Source organism: Scleropages formosus, chromosome 14 (genome assembly GCF_900964775.1).
Source record: "Scleropages formosus chromosome 14, fSclFor1.1, whole genome shotgun sequence".
In the NCBI taxonomy this organism is placed as follows: domain Eukaryota; kingdom Metazoa; phylum Chordata; class Actinopteri; order Osteoglossiformes; family Osteoglossidae; genus Scleropages; species Scleropages formosus.
The window spans coordinates 2,380,333-2,388,026 of record NC_041819.1 but is presented as its reverse complement, the minus strand read 5'-3'; the positions used below and the strand labels follow the sequence as shown (position 1 = coordinate 2,388,026).

The 7,694-nt window shown below is 46.7% G+C and overlaps 1 long non-coding RNA gene across 1 annotated transcript; it reads left to right on the top strand.

Moving 5' to 3' along the window:
- LOC108942723 (uncharacterized) lies at nt 1-3,437 on the top strand. The gene is made up of 3 exons (XR_001966726.1): nt 1-112; nt 1,746-1,858; nt 3,316-3,437. It is a non-coding gene; the product is annotated as an uncharacterized LOC108942723 (long non-coding RNA).
- Nucleotides 3,438-7,694: the final 4,257 nt, after the last annotated feature.

Below are 7,694 nucleotides of genomic sequence, written 5' to 3'. Positions count from 1 at the left end.
TTCAGAGCTTTCCCTGCACGTCTCAGTTGCAGAAACAAAGCAGTGTCATAGCAACCATTAACATTACGCAGGATCCATAGCAACAAACATTCCAACTGGTGAAAGCCAAAAGGTACAGAGAACCAGAGAAATGTCTCATTTTCAAATGTTCCAAGATTCACTTGTCCGTCATTGATGGTTGTTTGTCCAGAGCGGGGTCACAGGGGTCTAGAGCCTATCCTGGAGCTAAGGCAAGGCACACTGGTCCGTCACAGGGCAATCTCACACACACACTCCCCACCCTATGGGCTACTTGGAGTCACTAGTTCACCTGAAACACATGTCCTTGGACTGTGGGAGGAAACCAGAGCACTCTGAGGAAACCCACAAACTCCACAGAGAGTGTCAGATTCGTACTCAACGTCTGAACCCACACCCCACTAGCTGTGTAGCACCAGCTCTACCCGCAGTGCCACTGTGCTGCCCTTATTCCACAATTCATTTACACATTTTAACACTTAACAAAATCCTTTCTCACGTTCTCACATTTATAAGCATATTTTGGACCATTTAAAGGGTAAGTTTCTCACCCTTGCAAAACTGCATGTGGCTCTTAACTTTTTTGAACCTGTAACCACTTTACAGGGTCTCCTTTGAAAGAAATGACCTATGTGTGCTGGCAAAGTGTTTTTATTTGAGGACCGCCTCGATTTTCCAGTTATTTTCACAATCTATTTTGCTGCAACCCTGATAAATGCTTTGCAATTATAAGAAGTACAGTGATTTTGATGCTATCGGTTGGAGTCATTTCCTCTCTTCGAGGAGTTCCGTAAATCAGGGGGCATGTTGGGGTGAGTAATAGCCTCCTGGAGCCAGGCAAGGACACAGGAATGAACGTGTCCGTAGTACACGGTGGTTCCCACGTCATTAGGCAGTTTATAAAGGGCATTAACAAACCGCTGCATTTTCACGGTAAACAAGGGACTACACTGGTAATTCTGATTCTTAACAGAAAATGGATTTTTTTATGTCTGTATAAAACAAAAGGGATTGTTTATGGAAAATATTTGGTGCTTTTGCGAAGGACACAATGTTTTTTTATTGCAAATGACGCAAACTCAAGGAGGTTTTGGAATCGTGACCACAGAGCAGCTAGAAGACTTGAGCCAAACCTCAGTAAAATATTACTTATTAGAGTTTAGACAATAGCTGTTCTCTGACAAAACATGTGGTGGTGCAGAATGGTACATGTGTCTCCCCATGCTTCCTGAAACTGATATAGAAGAGGAGAGGTTATTAGATGTCCTACAGACCTCCAGAACTCCTCCCATGCAATACATTTACATTTACATGTATTCATTTCTCCAAAGTGACGTACATCTCAGCGAAAATACAACGTGTGCATTAAATTAGGAGAAAGAGACATAGCTGCAGACGTGTGACTCTTAAGTACAGTTGGTTTGTTTCCTTCAGTAAGTACCTTCAGCTCTTCATGGAGCTCAGGGGAGATCAGGTGGAGGAGCCCCATCCATATCTGACACACATGGAGCAGAGCTCTACAAGTCGGGGGTCCTCTGGTGTGAGAGAGCAGTGTTGCCCTGGTATGGTCAAGTGCCCCATGGATTTGATGTGACTGCAGAGCCAATGGCAGAGCTCTGTAGATCAAATGAGGGACTTGTGGTTGTAAACTCCACTCCCTCTCTGAGTATCAGCAAACTGGTGTGTTTATTCACACACTCGTAACATTTTCCTGAAATAACCCTCAGACAGGTCTACGCTGATGACCAGCATCGTACTGCGAGACGTAGAGGAGACAGTTTTGCATCGGAGTCGATGACACCAAGTAAGAAAACCACCCCCGTGACTGAGGCTCATCCAGGTAAGGCTGAACGCTCAACAGAGGTTGTGGATTCATTCTGTTGTTGCTGAGCACGTTGATTGAAAGCAGATTAGCCCACATAGGGCACCAATGAAAAGTGCGAGTCCACTTGCTAGAAAATAGCTTTTTCCCATAATGCTTTTGGTGAGGGGGCACGGTGGCGCAGCGGGCTTGGCCAAGTCCTGCTCTCCAGCGGGTCTGGGGTTCAAGTCCTGCTTGGGATGCCTGGGGGTGGACTGGTGTCCCGTCCTGGGTGTGTCCCCTCCAGCCCTATGCCCTGTGTTGCCGGGTTAGGCTCTGGCCTGCCTCGACCCTGCTTGGGATGAGCGGTTTCAGACTGTGTATGTGCATGTGCTTTTGGTGATGAGGCACCACGTCTTCCCAGTGGTTCCCAGAGATTTAAGACACTGTGTGTTGCTTTGCTTTCGCTCTTCTGTCCAGTTCATCCCATACAGGTGTTGCCCAGGTGGACTCAAGGGTTCTTTTGGCTGATACTGTATGTCCCATTTTACCATGAATTCAGACAACTAGGTGCTTTTACTGAAAAGGTTCAGGTGAAGTTTCCAATTCCAAGGAACACCAGTAAGACAGTCCCGGGACTCGTACCTGCGTTCTCAGCCGCTCAGAGCCATTGTGCCGAATGTCCTCCAGCGTCCACACCAGACGAGAGACCTGCGTTGTCTGACTTCTCCCCCAGAGCTCCCGAAATATGCCAGTGATATTTGTCAGAGCAAGGACTCGGATGGAGAACGAAGCCTAACTCAAAAGTCTGAGGTGCGGCAGATCTTTGAAGTGACTCCGGCCAGTGACTCACTCGCCTGTTGCACTAATTCGCCTTTGCCTAAACTCAGCATCTTGTACTCTGGATTATCAAAACTTTGCAGCAAGAGGTGGCCGTCCCTCACTGAAGCCCATTCCAGGGGTTCCTGTGAGACCTGAGAGAAAATAATGGACTGGCTGGAGTGGAGGAGCTTCTTCTGCTGGGTCTCAGAGACCAAAGTGAACCACATAGCGATGTGTTATGAAACAGCTAATTCCCGGCCTTTGCTCTTTTGCGGGGGTTTCTGCTTTTGTTGTGTTCTCTAGCGCTAACAGGGGAGAGGGGGTCTTGATCCAGGGGTTAGAAGGTGAGGCGGGCTGTGTTCTCAAGAAAACCACCTCATTTCAACTGTTCAAAGAGCCACGGACCGAAGCGCTCCCCCTGCTAGCTCGGTTAGCGACGTGGCGCTCCTGCCAGAAATGACATCTCAGTGCTCTTTGTGGTGGAAAAACATCCTTCTGAAGCAGATTAAATTCCACACGGCATGTAGTTGACTAAGAAAATGAGTGTGAACAATTTGTGAGACCATCGTTCTTTCCTCTGAGATACTCAGTGTTGTTATCATGGCGGTGATTTTTCAGCAGGAAACGCTAATCGTAAAAAATCACCTCATCAAGGGTGTCTTTGTTTTTTTTAGATGACAATGGCACAAGATTATGGACATCTGACTGACCCAGATTCTGCATTTAAATTCCGCATCTGTGTGACTGAAAAGTGGCCTTTACACGATTTGTTCTCATCACGTTTCCGGCCCGTTTGACAGCGATTTACGCACAGATCGTGGAAGCCTGCATGTCTGCACGTGGAATGCCGAAATTAATTTCACATTAATCAATAAAATAATCAAAGATTTTATTGGTGGGGTGGTAAATCGACTCTGTCAGGTGTTTTTCTCCATCCTATTCTACTCTAAAGCATAATGCTGCAGGAAATGGTGCACGAAATCGGTACGCTTCATACGTTCCACATGTTTCCTTGAAGGAATGCCTTTGTGTACATTTGGTTCAAGCAGAGTGATCTGTGTCATTTACAATAATACCATGCTTCTATATTCGCTGGTTCAAACCTTTGATGGCTCCGGTGTCATGGCTGCAATAACAAAAGCCTTTGCTATAACCGATCTGCAAATCTAAATGCCAACCGACACCGAAACCGCTAAAGCAAAGTTCCATTTTCTCTAAAGACACATAGCATTGGGATTCCATCATAACTTTTGTAGATCATACATTATTTATATTTATTTAACCTATACTTTTCTCCAAAATAATTTAAAATGCAAGGGTACCTACAGTTATATACCCTTTTCAATTGGGGGTAAGTACCTTGCACAAGGGTACTACTACAGGTGGGATTCAGACCTGCAAACGGTGGGTCCAAAGGCAGCAGTTCAAATCATGATGCTACCAGGATCGTTTTCTCATTCCCACTATTTGTGCACCCCAAAGAATGAAGGAGCCAGTACTGTATAAAATAGAAGGTGTTAAGTCAACACCAAAGGGAGTTTTCTGAGCACGCAGGGCCAAAATAAACCCTTTTTCTGCGTTGTTGCATTCCAAAGCCTGCAGTGTGGCACGGACAGACAGAAAACACTTGGATGACACAAGTTCAGAACTTCCCTGCTATTTTTAAAATGCTGACCAGGACGATTTTCGCAAGACGTCGGCAGCAACGGCGAGACGGTGGAAGATTCAGCCAGTCGGAGACTCTAAAGAGAACAGGGACAACAGCCCCTTCTAAGGGGAGGTTGGGCACACAGGAGGCGGGTGGAGATGGTAGAGATCGAGGGTCGTGAGCCGGTCTTCTCCAGAGGCTCCAACTCAGGGGTTGGTGTGGTAAACTACTGGCACGTGTATGACCCAGCGCCGGTTACCCTGAAAGTTCTCCTTCCTATCCGCTTGGGTTCTGACTGCAATGGAGGGTGGCGGTGGTGGGAGGGGAGATGGGGTTTGAGTCAGTGTTGAAATCAACAGATTCCATACAAACGCAACAGAGCGTTTGTTTCGCGCTTTCGTTCCTCGCAATTAGCCGAACCCTCCTTCTCGCCGTTTCCCCGGCGCAGCCGTTCTGCAGACACACAGCTGTTCTGTGGGTGTGGAGGCGCTGGGCCCGTCTCTGCAGAACGGCTGACTCAACGCAGACGCCCATACGAGACGCGCTGATCAACAGCGGTCGGTGTCCCGCTCCGGCGTTGCCCCGCCTACATTAGCGTTCCATCAGACGGTTAGAGACATGCGTTCTTTAGCAGAGCTGTAAACTTCCACGCCGTTTTCCACATTTTCTTCCATTTTAAGGTGCTGCCTTTTCATATAACAGCTGTCATATGCTTTTTACAAATCAACTTTCATATAGTTTCTGTATTATTATGATGGTTATTACATCTTCTTATTCATTTAGCTTTAATACTTCTGGTAGAGTAGTGGTTAGAGCAAGTACCTTTCAGACCCACAGGTCACAGGTTTGAACCCCACCTCTGATGATTAAATGTAACCACTCGGTAGTGAAACTAAGAACCAAAACACTTTGGACCTTAAAAAATAATAATAATCATCACTGGGTACTGGGCTGGAAGGCACATCCTAGACAGGATTCCAGTTCATTGCAGGGTATTTATTGTCACTGTTGTGGTTTAATTGTTTTTTTATTAATCAGTTCATACTTCTTCAGTTTCTGGTTTTGTATTTTCATCTGTGCATTTTATTCTTGTATATCCTTTTAAATGGAATATAAAAAGGCAATAAAAAAAAATCCTGATGATAGAGGCTTTTGGTGTCCTTGATGTTTCGGAGATGTAAATGTCTTCTTTACGCTTTTTTTGTCAAACAAGGCTGAATGACGCATCGAGGGAGAGCTTGTATAAGCAGTCGGTGCACTCGTTTCCCCTTCCATCTTCGACCTTCATCACCTTGTTATCGTCTACTTTCTCCTCTCCCCGGCAGCCGAAAAAGCGGAATCTCATCCTCAGGTTCCACGGCGGCACTAGCTGCTTAGCCAGAAACCGCCAGTGCATACCATCCATACTATAGTAAACAGGTGCAGCACACACACACACAGTTTCTTGTGCCTGCAAGACACCTCGACAAATGTTGTAGCGGTTGGAAATACTTACCGCTTCCTGTTTTTCACTTTTACCCACTAGTTCCCTGTTGCTGTTGGCTCACACATATAAAAGTAATCATATCTGTGGCAGCCTTTTTCATAACTGACCACCTTGTAGCGACTGTATAGTGCAGAGCAAGCACACTTCAGCACTGAGTGTTAAATGTATGGCAGATACCGTGCTCTACCGTGGGAAAACAACATCAACTGCACTATACTTAGTGCGCTTTCTCGCTTCTCAGACCTCAGGGTTTTTCCCTTATCATTTACTGCTGTTCTTTATTATGAAGCCTTCAAAAGCACGTTGATCAGGGAGGTGCGAGCGGGGGGCTGAACGTGCTCTGCTGACCCCAGACACTTTTCCCGATGACTGTTCTGCGAGGGCGGAACTTGCTGACGCGCTTCCCGCACGCACCCTCGTTCCAGTCGGGCGCGTTACATCCGAGGAAAACGCAATCTCGCTAAAAGCTAATCTGACCGGTCCGTTTACGGAAAGCCTCCGCACTCCGCTCCGTTTGCTAGCGGCGGGAGCTGATCCGCAGCCTCTGGTGCCGTTGTAGCGAATGACAGGGACCTGAAGGCTGCAGCTTCGAATCCCAGCGGGGCTCATTCTGGGGTGGCCTCAAGAGGGCTGCCTAACCTTGACTGCTCCAGCTGGAGAAATAAGCAAAGTTGTGTTACTCCGAATACAAGTGTCAGATATTAAATGAAATAATCATTTCAGTTCACATTCAGATACTGCTCCGTTTGGGGTTTGCGGTTGCTCCATTTGTCAGGAGACTGACGGTTGATCTGGCCGCCGGATGCTGCGACAGCTGAGGGCAGCAGCTGAGCGGGAGGAGAAAGCGAGGAGAGTGGAGCCCCTAGAGGCCGCATGCGGAACGGCTGCTCGCGACGAGCATCTCTCGTCACCAGGTTTCCCTCCGAAAGGCGAGTGCAGAGATTCCAGCCAGAGCTGCTGTTTCCTGTACTGAAAAATCACAGGGCCGCAAGTGAGCGGAGGTTCGGCTCCGGTGCCGTGTCTTCCCACGCTCCACCGGAGCGACCCTGCCGTCCCTCCAAGGAAGACACGGAACAGGAAGCGGATGAGCTTCGCTGCCGGTGGACCGTTGACTCACTGCTGTCTAATGTGTTTGTTATCAGACCTTGGAGGGGTCGGTCTTCATTTACCCAGCTGTGTACTTTGGAGCTTTTTGTGCCCAGCCCAGGAAAAAAGCATTTCTCCATCATAAATTTCGGTATACCTTGTTCTACAATGCGAGTTATGGATTTTCGGAGATAGAAACACGTGCCACTTTATTTAATGTATTTTCCTTCACAGTCTTGTAATCCAAAATTTCATCGTTGAAGAGCGAAAATTGTCTGATTTTTCACTTTACACTCACTCATAGGATGCTTCTGCAGGGCTGGAGAGTGGTGATCAGCATTTCACTGTTTTAGTTTTATTATTGTCATAGCCAAGTTTTTTACAGAAACTACCCAGCAAATAAATAGGGGACAGCTGGTAGCGTAGTGGTTAGAACAACTGCCTTTGGACCCAAAGGCTGCAGGTTCAAGCCTCACCTCTGGCTGTAGTACCCTTGAGCAAGGTACCTACACTGAATTGCTCCGGTTAAAAAAAAAAAAATTTACCAGGTGTATAAATGGGTAAATAATTGTAACCTTGACATTATAAGTCCTTTTGGAGAAAAGCATCAGCTAAATGAATAAATGTAAATATCTCTGTCATGCTGTCAGCATTTCAGATGAAACACTTCTAAATACGTTCTCCCCATGTGATCCCGTTTTTCTGGTGCACAGTCATTTTTTTATGGAAAACCTGCACAGAAGTTGTGACACTGACATCCCGATGACACTGGAAAACTCCCTGTTTAGCGCTCCTCTGACCTGGAGAATGGGGTACAAATATGTCCTGTTTAA